The sequence below is a fragment of the Alligator mississippiensis genome, chromosome 9, assembly GCF_030867095.1.
Source record: "Alligator mississippiensis isolate rAllMis1 chromosome 9, rAllMis1, whole genome shotgun sequence".
NCBI lineage: Eukaryota > Metazoa > Chordata > Crocodylia > Alligatoridae > Alligator > Alligator mississippiensis.
This window is the reverse complement of record NC_081832.1, coordinates 9,583,286-9,601,529: the sequence shown is the minus strand read 5'-3', so window position 1 is coordinate 9,601,529 and position 18,244 is coordinate 9,583,286. Positions and strand designations below refer to the sequence as shown.

The window sequence follows — 18,244 nt, the reverse complement described above, 5'->3', positions numbered from 1 at the left end:
TCGTTCAACGAAAATGTCAGAGGTCTATATTGCTTCCAATATTCTTTGACATTGCTTATGATGTGGCCTCTGGCAAATTCCCAGCAGAAGAAAGTTCGGTTATATTTCTTTCAATTAAAGAATTGGATTTAGCCGCTAATCATGTCAAAGAATGCGCTAAGGGGAGGGGAAGGAAGTGGAGAGTGAGAATACAAGTATTTTGTAGAGGTGCACTTCGGTTTGTCTCTTGCTCTCTACAAGGACTTGGGGGCAGGTTTATGAAAATTCAGATCATCTGGGATAACTGTTGGCTCATGTACAAAGGACCTAGGATGGGGACATACTTAAATGAAATTTCATCTCCATGGTCGGTCCACTCAACCAAAAACTAAGTGTATCCACACTTAAAAATTGATTGAATCCTGAGTTAGTATGCAGCTGAAAGGATTGACTTGATTTCTGTTTACTAAGACTGTAGCATGATGTAAATCTTTCTAGGAACTCCTTTTGCCGGCTGCCTTGCACAAATCTCATTTCGTCTTTGAAAGAGAGAGAGTGAAAATTTGGTGATGACAAAATACCTGGAAACATCAAGACACCTTATGCTTCTTTGGGTAAATCTGATTTAACACCACTTTCTTAACTTTATATCTTAGGTAATGTCTTGCTAGACAGGCACATCTACTCCTAGATGGCTTTATACCATCCTAATGTGTGGCGATGGGTGCATACATTTCCAGCCATCGCTGTCTTCATTGATTCTGTTCATGCGTTTGCTCAATAAACTTTTAATACCTCAAACCCTTAGCCATGCTCATACTCCAGTGAGCAGTTCTAGGAGACTGTTTATCTGTGCAAGGCCTGCTTGCATTTGTACATGGTTTTTAAGACCAAAGCCTAAGACTGGAGAACTCAGGAGGTGACTGTGAGGGGGAAAGCCTTATTCCTGTGCACTGTTGGCAGTAATCTAAAAAGAGCCAGTGGTAGTATCCCCAGGAGTGACAGCTCACCCAGTTGTGTGAGGGCTCCACCAGCTGGTCCACTGTTTTCTAACACTGAAGAAAGTAAAGCTGAAGCCCAGATGCAAAATACTGTGGGTTTAGGAAGAGAAATGGCACATTTCCTTGACAAATGGGAAGTCATATGTGAGCAATACCACCCTGTTAGCCAGGCTTCTCACTATCCTTCAGAGTTGCAGCTGCTGCTAATTGTTATTCATTAATAATCAAATGGCCTAAGAAACAAGTTTTGAGATGACAAGAGTGATTCACTGATCCAGAGGCTTCTGAATTTCCGGTGGCCCATGGCAAAAATGATTCCTTCATCCTTACTGATACAGATTAATGCTCATCTACAGTCTCCATGACATAGGCAGGTGTCTTCTGCGTATGGCCTTAAGTAAAAAGTACAAGGTTCTGTCTATGCAGGGGCAGGTTTAAAGAGGGCAAAATTTTCTAAGAGCAGCAACAATGGTACTGTGAGGTTGTAGCCTATTCTAGTCTTGGATTATGTATGCTTTGTGCACACATTTTAAGACATGATGTGCTGTTTTTCTCAGCATACTCCATTTCCTCATGCTTTCCAACTTCATTTTTAAATTTGTATTCTGTCAGTGCTACTTTTTTTATTTGTATTTCATATCTATATTTCATCTGGACATTAAGGAGGAGACTTTCACAAGTATTCAGCACTGGTGGAATAAAATAAAGGTACCTGGTAAAGGTACCTTTAGTATCTTAAGTGCTTTTGGAAATCCTATGCTTATCATGGGTTTGTTTGTGTGTGCACTAGTGCCCTCTGTTAATTATGTGAGAGGCAAGGATTTTTGTGGGCGACATCTTTTATTGGACTAACTGCATGGTGGGTTAGACTTAGACAAGCTTTCAAGTGTAAAGCATTCTTCATCAGGCAATTCTTCATCAGGGCTGATGAATGCTTCACATTTGAAAGCTTGATTACAACTTCACCCCAACACTATTGGATATGTGTGTGGTAAGCGTGTATGTGTGTGCACATGTATATACATTTCCATTACACCAGCTTACACATACTGTCTTGTTTACACAGACTGGTATTTTCTCTTTAACACTTTCTACCATGTTTTAAGTAGGCTCCATTAGTGCAAGTAATATATAGCATCTCAATGACAGTGATTTTACAATGTAACAGAAATTTAGAAAAGACCGTTTAGAAGCTAAAACAGTTAATTGATCTTTATAGCTCTCTGAAGGTTGTATGCAAAATTGTTTTTTGTCCAGACAAGGAGGACTTTAGCATATGTACCAGGGCTTGTCTTTATGTATCAGATATCAGCACTGCTAGTAGCCTTGCCTTTGAAAATCTGCCATCTGTAATCAAAGAGCAGAATATTGAGCACAAATATATATAATATCAAGATTTCTGCCCCATTTTCTGTGAGTCCTATGGCATATTGCATATCTTTATATACATTTTTTAAAATAAGCACACAGGTTGCTTATCCTACAATAGCAAACTTCAGTAGACTATAAACATTCCTTCTCACGGAGACCAAGGAATAGTACGTAGGTACCTTAAATAGACAGTTTTCCTCACATTGTAGAAATACCATTACACTGGTCACAGTTAAACTAATTATTGCTTCTTACCAGCCTGAGAGAGATCTTCAAATGGAGAAGATTGCTAAAGCTTTTAATACCTCTCAAGCCAAAGGACAGTTTTGAAATGCAGCCAATGTACTTGTATATCTTGCAGCATGAACAGGCACTTGCACAATTTGACACAGTACGTGTGAAGCACATGTGCACTTTTATAAGCAAAAGCACTCTAATCAGTTAGCACTTAAATAGATAACATCCATCTGAATGTTTAGGGAGTATGGTCCGGAGCACAGGATTAGGAGTCAAGGGGCACATCTACACATTCATTAATGCGCCATAGTTACTGTGCATTAAGTTTAGTCCTTGGTTAACCAAGTACTAAATCAATGCACAGTAACGCATGCTGCTGCCAGTGCACAGTAGCACCAGCGCACGGCTATTCAGTAACACGCAGTAGCCTAATATTACTGCGCAGTGTGAATTAGCACAGTTTTTGCCCAGCACGCTACTGCACCATGTTATTAGGCTACTGCACTATGCAGTTAGGGTCTCATGTGGATGTACCCAAGGAGCTTTAGATTTTATTACCAAATTTGCTATGAGCCCACTGTGGCACTTAGGATGAGTCTGTTATGGCCAGATTTGTAAATGTGTCTAAAGATGCAGCTAAGTGATTTAGTGCTATTTTACCTAATACCAGTAAAAATAATGGGAATTAGGTTCCTTGGCCTTTTAAAAATCCCATGAGGCATATATTTCCAATCCATTCAGGGGAACATTATAATCACAGGACTTTGGTATGGGGCGGGGTATGGAGCAAAGGTTGATTTGATGATTATTCCCACTATTGTGACATGGCTATGGGGGGAAAAAGGACTAACCTGACCCCAGGATGCACCTGGTAAGGTATTTCAGGTGGTGATAGGGAAGTTCTAATACCATTGTCTGAGGCACCAGTACAACCTCATCTGTTGAAGGAAGATGGATTCAAGCTGGAAGAGGTTCAGAGAAGGGCTAGTAAGATAATGAAGAAATGATGGACAGTTGAGCTAATGAGAAGAGACTAAAAGAGCTTGACTTGCTCTGTCTAACCAAACAAAAGATGAGAGGCTAGATTTGCTTTCTGTTTAACCATATTGTGGGAGGAGACTCAAGAAACTAAAAGAAAATATTGGAATGAGAATCAAAGGGCATAAACTGGCCACAATTAATTTAGGCTGGAAATTATAAGGAGGTTTCTAGCCCACAGAACAGTAAGCTCCTTGAAGAGCTTTTCAACAGGAGCAGTAGAGGCAAAAAAACCCCAAATTTAAGATGGAGCTTGATAAAGTAACGAAAAATATTCTATTGTGTGGTGGCCTCAGATAGCAAGGGAGCCCTTCTATTTTTATGTCTTCTCCGGTGCCTTCCTCTTGGGGCACGGGCAGGCGAATGCACATCCTAGCTAGATACAGAGGTTCAAAAAGCCCAAGGTGGATTCACAGTAACTTTTGCAGCTTTTTCTAAGTGTCCAAGATCAGCGTTTCTCAACCTGTGGGCCGCAACCCAAAAGTGGGTCACAAAACTATATGAAAGGGTTGTGAATGAACTTAAAAAATGGATTCCCCTTTAAAGGAGAAAAAAGTGGGAAATGGTGGCATTTCCCTTGCAGGCTAGCGAAGTTCCAGCCTGCAAGGTTGGGGACGCTCTTACATGCCTCCCAATGGGCTGCCAGGAAATTCCAAGCCTGGTCGAGGAATTGGCCACCCGTGATTGGTCAGCATGGCCCCAGCCCCACCCTCCACCAGCTGTTGGCTGCCAGCAGCAGCTGGTGGGAGAGGAATGAAGCCGCCCACCATGTGGGCCCCCCAGCTATGCTGGCTTGGGTCTGGTGGGGCTGGAGCTGGGGCCAGGGCTGCCCAGCTCTCCACTGTGCTGGGAACCAGAGGCAGGGAGGGGAGCAGCGAAGGAGACGGAGGCTTTTTTGGCTCCTGTCTATGACAGTGTGGGGGTGAGGCTGGCCTGGCACTTGCCCAGAGCCTACAAGAACCAGCCCAGGCTAGCACGCCACTCTGCTAGGGGTGTCTGGGATGCCGGAGGACGGCGAAATAAGGTGATTCTCTATGGGATCTGAGACAAGTTTGATATACTGCTCTAACCTGAACCAGTTAAGTCTAACACTACTACATCCATCCAGGTATTAGACCAGGTTCCACCATTTTCAAACCGGTCGCTGTGTGCTGAACTTCTATTCTGTTACAGGTTTGCACTGGTTTCTGACTACTTATACAGGTGTATGTACAATGCGTGTACCCGGCCCCTGCTGTAACTTACACTGGGTTTGTCTCCTACCATGGAGTACACCGGGATCAGGAACTGATGAATGTGTGAGATCCTGGGTGTAGTTCACATGGGAAGCTGTTACTCGATGGGCCTTCTCACCTGGCAGTAGGGGAGCAGGTACCAGGTTTTTTGCCTTTTGTAAATAGCCATAGGCCACAGAACGGGGTGGGCCACCCAGGCCGAGGCCTGACCAACTTGTAGCACATTAATTTAGCTAGCTATGCAGTTTAAAAAATAGCTATACAGTTTTAACTGGAATGACAATTATGCATTTGTGAGTTGTGTAAATTTACGTGCTAAAAGCCGGTCGGGCCATGGCCCGGGTGGCCCACCCTGTTCTGCGACCTATGCAAATAGCTAACCTAGGATGAACTCGGGTGACTGAAATCTAAAGCAATGCCACTTATGCCAGTAGAATAAAATCCCTGATCATTTGAGGGGTAATTCTCCCCCAAACTGAGAAAAGTTTAGTTCATCATCTTATCCACTACTTTTTTTAACTCTGATTTAAATGTTTCATCTGTCCATGCCCCTAGACTCTGTGACAGTTTCCCTGTCATTACAAGCGAGGTATATTGTTATCCGTCATTGTAAAGCATTCTGGGATCATCTGGATAAAAATATACTGTTATCTCACATTTTTATAGTTTATTAATAGCAATATGTGCATAACTAGTCCGTTTCTCCGTGCATGTGTGTTTACAGCTATCGACACAGGCCATGTCCCACTTTGTCTGTATTTAGGAAAGAATCCAACCTCAGGGAAGCGCACTTAGCAAGGATTTTAATGCTTCCCTGAAACAGGGCTATGCATAATTGTACATGGGGTGCCTTTACATGCTCTCTGGGGTAGAGGGAGGGGGACGTGTTTTAATTAGAGTGGCTCTCAGGAGCCGCTCTAATTAAAACGCTGCAGCATCTCATGTATTCAAGTGTCCCACATTTCAAAATAGCTGTGGGGACATTTTAGCTAAAGCTCGGTCAACAAGTTTTAGTTAAAGTGCCCCCGTGGCCATTTTGAAATGCAGGACACTGAATACATAAGATGCTGGACTGTTGTAATGACGAACGCTCCAGCAGACTTGATTCTAATCGGAACGTGTCGGAGCACGTGTATAAGGACCCGTGGTGACTATATAATGGGCAGAAGGTGCTGAGGACAGGTTGCAAAAGAGCTGCCTTGCCACGTTCCCAAAGTAGAGGTATTTACCTGGAAAAGACTAGGCATTTGAGCATGCCAGATCCCCTTCACACCACATCCTCTGCAGCTCTTGCAGCCTCTTCTGTAAGCCTCTTTCTTTTTCATAATTTGATATGAATCCTTCTGATTGATGCAGGATCTGGTTGCACTTTCTGAACAGCAGCAGATGCTTTTTGTAAGTACTACACTTTTCTAGGGCGGAGGGGAAAAATATAACTGAGGATCCCCCCCCCCAAATCTGTGATCCTATCATGTTTGCTTGTAGACAATAGACTTGGAAAAACAAGGCTGTTGGGAAAGGAGGGGGACGAAAGGACTTCATTGGCTCCTCTAGTGTGGAATGAAAGCAGTCCTGAACTAATGAATAGAAACAAGATGTTTTAACCACCACCTAGCGAGGTTGTTGAGTGTTCATAATCAGTACTCCCTAGGAGGTGGCCAAAAAGTCTCCCCTCTATTCATTAGGTCAGAATAGCATTCTTATAATGTGATCTTTCTTCCTGATCTTCTTTCTTTTTTTTAAATGACTCCAGGACTACAAATCCCCTTCTAGTAGTAGCTCTATTTATTTTACCATCATGTGTCTGTTAAAATCAGGTTGCAGTCGCTTTTTGAAAGAGGTTGCCGTTTCCAATCAAAATGGAGTCCAGTGACAATGAAGCACAGGGCCACCACATTTCGTACCGAAACATATGCCCTCTGTGCCCTTTCACGCAGGAGTAGTTGGTTCACACTGTAGCTAACTTAGCTTTTTTTTTCTGTGAAATGTTTTGGAGTGTGTTAATGATGCAGTGCTTTGATTGCTTAAAATACCGAGACCAATTTTCAATTGCATCTCGGAGTTCTTGGCTACAAACTAAAATTGCATCACTTTACCTATACCAGTCTATTGAAAACAGTAATCACCTGAGCCCTACATCCAGTTAAACAATTTAAAAATATTTATCCTACTGCCCGGGAAGGAGAATACATTAAATATGAAGATTTATGTAGCTATTTTCATTACAAGCAAAAAATCACAAGCAAACTGGAGCTGAAAGAGTGATTAAAAAGTGCAGACCAGCTTTCTGCACCTACAGATTATTGAACATAACTGACATGCGTTCTCAAAGCCTGCACTGGAACGTATGAATACTTACAAATCAGTTTTGTGCATTTAAATAGGGCAAGTGTGTGTGTGTGTGTGTGTGATACACAATGTCTCAAGCACCACTTTGACCACATGGCTTCTGTGTAATTGGATAGATTATCAGAAGCATGTAGGTCACGTGCACATGTCAGCGGGCCTGCTATTTTTATGCAGCTCGGGGTAGCGTGTTCAAAAAAACCTTTAGTGCCTTCGGAGCAGACAGCTTGAAGGCAGTATCTACAGCAGGGCTCTGATTTTTAGAACGATATTGTTGGGACTTTGGCTTCCATCTTCGATCGATTGATGCATTACAGCCTGCTGCAAGTAATTCTGCAGATTCTACCTGCCAGTGGGAGCTCTGGGCCTACAGCAATATTGTACTTCTCTTCCTAGGTCATTTTCCCCAGCTCTCTGTCTTGGGAGCTGAGAAATTTGGAAAAATATCAAGTACCTTTCCAGTTCATACAAAAATGTAATGGCATGCCCCACTCTGTGGAATGATCTCTCAAGCTATTTTGTAAGTTGTACAAAAGAGTTAGAATTCATTAACCTTTTCTTCCTGTAATTTTAGAGCTATGTTTTCTGCTCTACTTTCTCCCCAAAATGATTTCATTTTTTTTTTTTTACGGAGAGAAAAAACCCCACAACTTATTCTTGCTGAAGGGAAGTGTGAGCTATATATTAGGAACAGAAGAACTGGCAGAAATGCAGACCCACGTGTAGCCTGCTTTTTTTCTTTTTCATTCCTTTTTTTTCCTTTTCAGTCCACTCCTTTCTTTGCCTTCTGTACTTGTCTCCCTCGCTTCATATTTGTATGAACTGACTTTTGTCATTAGTTCTTCTAAGACATGCATTTTGAATACGTGCAACATCACAATGTTCAAATGGGCTGGAATGAGATAAAATCATAGGTTATGTTCCCAGCTTCTAAACATCATCTCTTTCCCAGTACAATGGTTTGAATTGGCCTACTCCCTTTTGTAGTTTTTTTTAACGTCAATAATATGTTTCAAAAAGTAATACGGTAAGGTTGTGGAATGCCTCGCTAGTCTGTGCAGTATGGTTTTTGTGACTTTGGACAATACAGTGTTAAGAGGGTATCAGTTTTGTTTAGTGTCTCTTTACAAGTTGATCGGCCGGGTTTAAGTACATTTTAAAGGCCTTCACGCTATCAGTGTCTTTGTAACTGAGAATGAAATATGGAAGTATTGGGGAGTTGTTTGTGCACCTTTCCAAGGCCTAGTCAGACAGCAGCAGGATCCGGTACTCAATCTGTCAACCACGATTGCCCAACTGCTGTTCTCCGTAGCAGCTTGAGAGATGATTGTTCTGATCAGAGGAAAAAACGAGCATGCCTGTGGGAAAACCCCTCTTCACCTGGAGCCTTCCTATAGCTGAAACAGAGCTGAGCTGCTTTTACAAAGTGTTTCCCTGGAACAGCATTAAAGACCTTTTCATACATTCAGCTGTTTCTCCCCAGCTCTTGAGTGCCAATGCTTTTAATGTCAGAAGAATAAATGCTCTTGGAAAGTAAAGCCTTGAAGGCAGGATAAGGAGTGAAAGGGTAGGGGTGTGTGTGTATGTATGTATGTATATATATATATATATATATATATATGTGTGTGTGTGTGTGTGTGTGTGTGTGTGTATAATTTTTTTTTTTTTTTTTTTTAATTTCAAAACCACCTCCACCTGATTGTGGTCCAAATCATTTGAGTGGGCTACAGTACATGGGGCACTGATCCCAAAGCCCAGGTTCTGGAGCTTCAAATTTTTGGCTGCATGTCTCAATTTATCACAAGATTATGGGCTGAAGTTTGTCAGCAGGATTGTAAAGAACCCCACGGGGGCAGTTTTGGATAAAGATGTATTAACAGAGCTGGATGATAGGGGAGGTCAGAAAGTAGGTGGTATGGATTGATAAGACTACTGGATGAAAGACATGTCCCTGGCTCTTACAAGGCCTTTCTGTGTGCATGCGTAGGAAAGTTTCACAAATGCACTCAACAATGTATGTGTGGGAGTGAGCCACCCATCCATCCTATTACATTATGTCCATGCGGGTATACATATGAAACCTCCTTTGGAATTGCCTAGAGGACATCCTGAGAACAGTAAAAAAAAAACGTTGTTTTCTTCATTTAACTGAGCTCCATCAAAGAATTTGTCTGCATCGTAATTTAATTCAATTGCTGGAGTCCTCCCAAATGCAAAGAAAAGCAGATCTTAGAAAATCCTGGATTTAAGAAATAATGATAAAGTCTGTAAGGGTATTTCTTAGGTATTGGAGACTACGAAACCGCCCAAAGTCATGGTTTTTATAACCCAGGACGCTGTTTGGACTCCACTTAATAAAATAAGAACTGATCCAGTCTTCAGAATGAACCTAATCCTGTTTTGGAGGCTCTGCAAGATCCAGTTAGTTGATACTCTTTTTAGTTGGTTTGAACTTTATGCATTTCCTGCTTCTTGGCCAGCAGCAGGACGGCACCTACGTTCTTGGAGAAGCAGTTCTCGTTGATGTGTCTTGGGTCAGATGGAGTCAAGAAATCGGAGATCAGAAAAGACTGTTCTTATGAAATCTTCGGTTTAGATTTCTAGATAAATGGAGATTAGCTTTACCTCTCCGTGTTTGATACCGTATCCGACTAAGCATTTCAGTAGTAGAGTTAAGAATTTCGGATGATCTGTGTTCTCAGACCTCTTTGGACACGCCGGCAAATTATAACGAAGAAAACGAGGGTGGGGATTTACAGCGCGTCGGCTGCTTGAGCCAAATGCCCCTTGTGTTCCCTACTCCTCTGCGGTGAATGAAAGCCACCTGGCAACAACTTATTCTCAGTGAGAGAGATTGTCTTTTTCTCATATTTTGCCGGACTTTGGGGATTTCCTTCGAATGAATGGTGTAGCTAATTTTCAGACTTCTCATTGATTGTTCCTTAACTCATTTCTTTGACATGTCCTTTGTCCATATTTTGTCCAATAATTTCTAAAGGTGCCCAGCTTGCATAGCTCTTAACAGTGACAAGGATGTTTGAAAACTGAGCCAATGGAGCTCAGCTGAAAATCTGCTTTTTTGGGGTGTCCTTTGTCCAATAATTCCCACAGTTGTCCTTTGTCTGATCATTTCTTTGACATGTCCTTTGTCCATATTTAAGGTTTGCCAAGATCCTTCCTTTGGATTGGCAGAAAAGTGCTAGGATGTCACTGTACCTTAAGAAAAGAGGAAATTGTAACACAATTGCCAAGGGGTTTGGGAGGGACAAGATCCTTAAGCAGGGAAGTCCTGCTTAGGAGATGAGACGGGGAAACCTGTGATCCTAGAAGAAGGAGGGGAAGGGGAGTAGCCAGAGAAAGGCAGTGTAACCACACACACACACACACACACACACACACACACTCACTCACTCACTCTGCAGGTTTTTGTGTGCATGTTCGTGGGCAAGATGGTCCCTGTTGTTCTGGCCACGTGGCAAACTGGGGTCTGTATCTGGGCAAATTATGTAAAATCCTCTGGCAAATTGAGTAAGATTGAGGCTTTGGTGATGTCACACCAGGTGTATAAGAACAACTTAACTAATGTTTCTCGCTCTGTTTCCTGGGGCTGCTGAGAGCTGCACAGCTGCATTGCGAGCCAGAAAACCTCTGCATGGGGGTCACTGGAGAGGCAAGCAAAAGCTATGTGATGGGAAAGCCTTGGGCACAGGGAGAGAGAGTCTGTTTCCATGTTTGAGACTCCTATTTCCTCCCTCTCTCCCCCCTTTTTTTTTTTCTTAAGTGGGCTAATGCCATGGGGGTATTAATCCCTGGAGCAAACTGCCCTGGAATAGGTCCTGGCAGTTACTGGCCCCTGTGTTTGGGAATTATAGCATCTCAGCATTGTGGTATAGCTGAGACTGGATGTCCAGGCTATAGCCATAGGCCTGGACCCTTTTTGCTATTTCACAGCTATTGTATTTTGGCCTCGCTGTGTGGCTGAACCTCGGCCACAGGTTTGGCTGGCAGATTTGGGCCAGGGTAAGACCTGGCACTACTTGTTGTCTATCCAGGCCTCAGTGCAGTATAGGCCTGCCCAGTTCAGGCCCAGTGAGATAGGCCTGTGCCTCCTTTTGTTCCTTTTTGTAGTTTGTCCCAACCAGGCAGCGTGGTTGGGTGCTAGTTGTAGTTCAAGCCCAAGCCAAGATGGGCCTGTGCTCTCCTTCAAGTTCAATTGCAGTCTTCTGTCCAGCAGAGCTGGGATTGGGACTGGCATGGGCGACTGGTGCCTCCCAAGTCTGGGGGGGCACCAGATGGCCAACCGGGGGGGGGGGGTGGTCCCCCAGCAGCCAATCACCAACCGGGTGCACTTCCAGTTTCGCACTGGCACTTCCAGGGGGTGCACAGCCAATCTCAAAGGGTGCATGTGCACCCCCTACACATCACCAGTGGGGAATTTTGGGGTGTGGTATGCTGACAAAAACCAGTTAACCCCTCAAAGCCACCATATGGAAGTGGGGGTGGCACTCTACCACTTCTCCAGGAGCAGTGGCACCCCTCGCAACGCAGAAGGACCCATGCTCTTGAGCAACTCCCCATGGCACAGCGAACCCAAGGAGCAGCTCGGGACACTCCATCATGGACCCCTCTCTCCAGCTTATTGCTTATAGCTTTTTTAAGTGGGACACCCTAGTAATTAATTTAGTGTTTCCCAGGTGGTCTGGGTGTGGGGGCTCAAGCCAAGGTAAAATAGATTTAGTACCCCAAAATTGAACCTGGCCCTTGTTGCTGCTGTCCAGTGCCCAGCAGAAGGGTTACAGTAGCATCAGGTTGGTGGGGGAAAATGTAAGAAAAAAAAATACATGAGCACACATATGAGCGATCTGAGTTAAATACACAGTGAAGACCACTCGCTAATTTTATCATAAAGTAGCAGTATTTGTCTTCCTTTGAGGTCAATCCTGTACCCCTCCCCGGGGTTGACCTGGTGAGTTGACATTGTGGTACAACTAACAGCGGCACCCCAAAAAAGCAGATTTTTCAGCTGAGCTCCATTTTCAAACATCCTTGTCACCGTTAAGCGCTATGGAAGCTGGGCACCTTTAGAAAGTTTGCTTCATGTTTATTTTTCAAATGTCCCAAGTGTACCTGGGTGTTTCTCTTAAATGACCGTGATTAATGCTGTCAGCTTTTAAATGTCCCTGTTCCAGGCTTTGAAGTGAACACCTCATGGAGGTGAAGAGGGTCAGGGAAGATATCATTTACATCTCTGCTACTACTATTGTTTGGATGGAGACAACTTTCTGCATGGCTAGATTAGCATAGCAGTTGTGAAGGGCCTGTTTTCCTCAGGCTAAAAGTGTTACATTCAATGCTAGGAGTCTATAAGGAACAAAAGAAAATTGCAGGGTAGGGATGGCCAGCATTCCCTAGCATGCCTGGTAGATCTATTACTGGGATTGGCGGTTTTGCTGGTATTCTATATTAAAATCTCTCCTTAGGCCCCAATTCAGGAAACCGTGTGCTTCCTTCCAAGCACATGCTTCATTAAGCCTGATTACGGTCAGTCCTATTTGAGTAATTCTTCAGTGCTTTGATGAACGCAGGCCTTCCTCCTGACATCTGCGTTCTAAATTTTGCTAGGTTATTTTGAAGCCCATATTTTCTAGCAAGATCTGTGGATTCCTAATGGCAGTTTTATAAATCACAGAGATGTTTAGTTTGGCTGTTGCTGTGTTCTCTGTAGAAATGGCCTTTTGCAGATCCAACATTTGCATGGAGTATTACTGAGGCATCTGCAGGATCTTGCCAGACTGAACACTTGGGCATTTTGCTCCCTCGGAGGGAGGGCAGTACTAGTTAAATGCTGCTTTTTCCTGAAAGCTTTTGCACTGGGGATCCTGAAGAGGTTTAAAACTTTTAATGGATGTGTCATCCCCTGTTTGGACTCTCATCAGATAAAGTATGGCATTCGTATGCACCTCTGCCCTGAGACAAAAACTTCCCAACCGTTCTAAACTACTGAAGTTTGGAAGCAATTAAAGAGTTAAACCAAATGAAAATGAATTTCTACAGAGCTTTAAAGCATTTATGTGGTACTGTTTTTATTGATTTTTTAGGCTGCAAATTGCATATAAGATGGCAATCAAAATGACTTGTTAGAGTACAAATATTGCCATTCACTTAGCAAAAATGTCTCTGCCAGATTCCTTTAGTTTACCTAAGAATTAATGGGAAGCAGTGTCCAATTCCAAGTGTTGACATGATTTGTCAAGTTTGTCATTGTATATGTCTGAGGTTTCCTTTGAGGGGAAGTGACCCAAAACTGTAACACTAAATAAAGACACACTTCAAATAACCAATGGTGGTTTCTTAAATTGCCAATCAAACCCATAAATAAAGAGACATACTCTGGGTGTATTTAAGTTGTGTTTAACAGAACAGACCTAAACAATGACATTCTTGTTAAAATGCATTTTCGTTTCAAAGCAATACCCTCATGAACATATAAAATGTAAACAGCATGTAAGACCTCTAAATTGCCTGTGCCTTTGCCTCTTGGAAAAATGGAAAGCTGTGCTGGGAACCTTGAAGTTGGAAATGAAATTTTCCATTTTTGAAAACCAAACACAAAAGACACACAACTGCCATCAGCACGACTCCACTCCAGATTGCCTCCTGCAGGACATTTTCAGGCTTTCAAAGTGCAAAACACAAGCTGAAATGCAAGCATATTCAATCCATCAAAGTAAAACCACTTTGAAAAGTGAGGTCCCCTTTTCAAAAGTGACTATAAGCACTTTGGACCATATTTACTAAGGTATTTAGGTGTCTAAAATGCAGATAGCTATCTCATGGGATTTTCAAAAGCCTAAGGTGCCTCCCTGATTAAAGCAGCTAACTTATATTGAAATCAGTGGGAAACAGGTGCTTTACACAAGCCCTAGGCACCTAACTACATCTTTTACATCTAAATGCAGAAATTGGGACCTAAATGTTAGGTCACTTCCAGAAACTTTACCCTTAATCCTTGCCATGTACATGGAAGCTCACTTAAAAATTGCTGAATTGCCATCCGGCCTGAAGTCTGCTTTGTACAACCATGGGCAGGTACAATTGTCTGAGTTAGAAAATATATGTATATACAGTATACACCTGTTATGTACAGGAACCAGATATTTGTTGCAAGATTAAGACAGGAACAATATAACCTAGTGCCCCCGAACTGCTCTTCTCTCCTTGCCAGATGCTTTGGATTTTCCTTTCTGTACTTCTCTAAATACAGAATTTCTATTTTCCAGTGTCACTTCGGGCACTGATTTTTGCCCCTCATCATCAGGTATTGAGCAGTATTTCTTTAGTGTCTGAAGCAGTGGCATGGAAGCATTTGTTAAGCAGTCAAGGACCAAACATCTGTTTTTCAAATCTTAGCTCCACTGATTGTTGCTACTTTTTGCATATTAGATCAGGTATTGCTGCACTTCTGAAAATAGAGCCCTTGGAAAAATAAAGCAAAAATGGACAAGTGGCCAGTCAGCTGGAAAACTGAAATGTTCAGCTATGATCTGCTGCGTGGTATGGTGATGGTCAGCTGCTATATAACTAACTGTATTAGCCAGCATGTCGCAGTAAAGAAACATGTTCTGAATGAATCAGCCATCCCGTTCTTACACTGTGGGCAAATATACTCATTGGCGTCTGAACGAAAACTTAGTAAAGAGCTCAAGAGCTGATCACGTGAAAGTATGCATGTGTGTGTAACATTCATGTGTGTGTGTGTAACATGCACGAGCGCTGGCATTTTTTGCATAACTTGAGAAAAAATGAAATGTTAGTGGCCAAGATGTCTTGAGATCACAGTCTCAGGTGGCACACTTACAGACATAAGGCACGCTAGTGGCAATAGGGAGATCAGTTTATTAAACAGCTCTGCCTGCATTTAAAAGTTCTCTACTTCTCTCCTGGAGTAAAATACCATGTGCAGGTGTTGGCAGGAGAGGCCCACCAGCTTCCCAAATGTTTTGAGTCAGAAGAAAACTTCAAATGGCCCTCATTCTGTCATCAACTGTTTCCAAAACAGCACAAAGTAGAGAACCAACTGGGTTGGTCAACTTGGAGTCTAGAGAGTTAATTTTCCTTCTGCATGAATCCATAGCTATCATCACAGGATGCAAATGGTTGGAAACTTCAAACCCTGTGCCAGAACAGCTTTGCATTACACACACTCACCTCTGTTTTGCCCTCAGGTTCAATACACAGTTAATGAAAGCAGAGATGCCAGTTTCTATGCAGGTATCTCATATTATCACTTAGATTTGCCCTCAAGGTAGAAAGGAGGAGGGAATCCTCGGTTTCAAAAAGATATTTTGCTCTACAGGTCACTGGGAATGTATGTTTTCTCTAAGTGTTATCTGCAAGCTGTAAGAAGAAGAGACTTTTAATAGAACAAAGTGTTCTGTGCACACAGGCAGATGCATAAACAGTATAGTTAGCATTAAACCTCAGGTACTGAAGCATTAAAGTAACATTAAGGCTCTTTTTTTTTGGTACAGGTGATATACTGTTTGTGTATTCAGGCAGGTTGTAGTACATGCAGTCGTACCTCTTTGCACATTCAGCGATTTCATTTGCTGTTGCAGCAACAGCGTGTTGCACTATTAAAAATTAAGTTTGCAAAGCAAGATACACCTGAGGGGGCATCCACATTGTGTGCCCAAATCCCAAAATTACCCAAGCTTGGTGAATTTGACACCTGTAGCTGTGGTTTGTTCACGCACTATGACTAGCTGAACAGTAAAATATGTAGACAAAGCATGTGCAAAAGCAGACATAAATTGTCTGTCAAGTCCTGGCCCAAACTAGTAGAAGTAAAGAAACTTGGAATTTAGGTTATGATTTCTAGACATTGTGATTTCCTCTCCATGTTCCTTCAGCAATGTGAAATAGCATTTTTTCTTCTTTTAATAATTATTATTTACTCTCCAGTTTAAATATTTCTCCCTAGCTTAGATCTGACCCACCAGGAAGAGTGTCCTTAATGTAACTGCTTTGATTAGGTTTATTTTTGTCGTTTGTTTGGTTGTTTGTTTTTTTTTAATTTCCTTCAAACCAAAATAATTTTATATCAATAAAAACCCAAGTGTGAAATCTATTATGCCAGGATAAATGTGATTTTATGCCAACATACTTATCCCCCTTCTAATATAGATATAGTGATATAAATCATCTTTATACCAATCAGACAATTGTTTTGCTCTACCTATAATGATATAATAAAAATGGCAACTGTGTTTCACTCCAGAGGTGCTACATTTTGGCATGTGAAGAAGAAGTTATTAGAACAGGACAGACCAAAGGGTTTGAACGTGAACCTATTGCTTCTGGGTTTGTGTGGATATTTGAATTCAGCAAACTTGGACCACCCTAAGAAAATTGATCCCTCTGCCCCCAGATTGACTCCATTTTCCATTTTTAAGGGGCTCTGGGAGCAGAGTTGGAAGGGCACAGAAAGGAAATGTGCTAGCAGTTGTGAGGAATGGAAGAGGATGATCTTGTAAGGTTTATGCCCGTACAGTAACCCATTCATGCTTGCCAAATATGTTAGGCCAGGGACCCAATCTGCATTCTTGAAGGCATTGTTTCCACATATCAAAGTCTCTTTGGCTTGAAGTTTAAATACATGAAAAAGCTGTGGGAGTGAAGGGTGATCAGGGAACTCATTATTTTTTCACACCCATGTCCATATCATTTAAAACTCAAGCGGGAGAATCCAGACCTGTGCACCCAAGAGTTATGGAGGGGTCAGATCTGAGGTTACGATAAGGTCATTTGTAAAGGTGAGGGAATCCAACGTCCTTGACATCTGGGTATGTCAGACGTATAACATATAACGTAAAATGTTCTGCTTTTGGTTGGCAGACCTCTTAACACTATAGCTAGCGTTAAGTAACAGATCTGTTTTACAAGGTTGCTTAGCTTGAATAATCGCTAGCAGTATTAGCCAGTAGATCAGGATACCTTGGCATTGATTTGTAAGGCTTCTTCTTAGGAAAAGGCTTGAGCATGTATTTAAAATTAAGCATGAACACCGTGTTGAATTGAAATCCTTGACTCTATTCCAGCCCCTATCATAGTGTGTCGTGGTGCACTTGAACAAATTACTTAACTGATCTGTTCCTCTGTTTCCTTACCTAGACAGAGAAGAACATTGACCTGCGTCAGTGGGGTTTTGTGGGTTAATTCATGTGTTTGAGATGGCTAGAGAAGTGCAAAGTGTGATTTCCACGAGGAAACAAATTCTTGGTTGTACAGTAATGATTTTTTTTTTTTAAATCAGGTCTCCCAAAGTGTGTAGTGGATGCTGAAGAGGCAGTGAGAAGCATGAAATATTGTAGAGATCATAAATCATCATGTGAAACTCAGTAAGGATTGTTTCTTTAGCTGTGTGATATGTGAAAACTGTGCTAGAGGCTACATCTCTCAGAGCCTCCTATTACCTAAATTCCCTTCAGCTCAAATGTAAATCCTTTTAAGAGCCTGAAGATGCTTTGAAGTTGAAGAGCAGCTCCCAATGACAAATTTATATTCTTTTCTAGGCTTTGTTAGTGCTCACTGGTATTTCTCCTCCACCCCCCAAATTGTAAGAGAGGTAGGTAAAGGATAATGAAACAAGCCTGGAGTTATCATCATCTTAGGAGCAATGTCATCCGCTGATCTCTCATAGTTTTGCTCTTGCAATGGCTAATTTTATTACATTTAAATACAGGGGTTCTTCAGAAGGGTGCACAACGATTCTTCAGCACAGTCCTGTGGCAATGTAATATTGTAGCGGATCATTGTGCCTAGATAAGGAGCTGCCCTTCTTTGCATATTGTTATCCCCATGAAATCTGCAATAATATCAGTGTATTAAAAATGTCAGGGATAGGAGAGCACTCTCCTGCAGAAAAGGAGCAAGTCTCTCTACTCGTGCTCCCCAGGGCATGGATTCAGGTGATGACCTGGAGCACCAGAAAGGCAGCTGTCCTTTGGAGAGCACACAGCATTAGGCTGCCTAGGT

At 42.2% G+C, this 18,244-nt stretch overlaps 1 protein-coding gene across 2 annotated transcripts in view; it reads left to right on the top strand.

The window, feature by feature from the left end:
- Nucleotides 1–18,244, top strand: part of SPO11 (SPO11 initiator of meiotic double strand breaks) — a 236,838-nt gene that overhangs the window by 24,895 nt on the left and 193,699 nt on the right. The window lies entirely within an intron of this gene.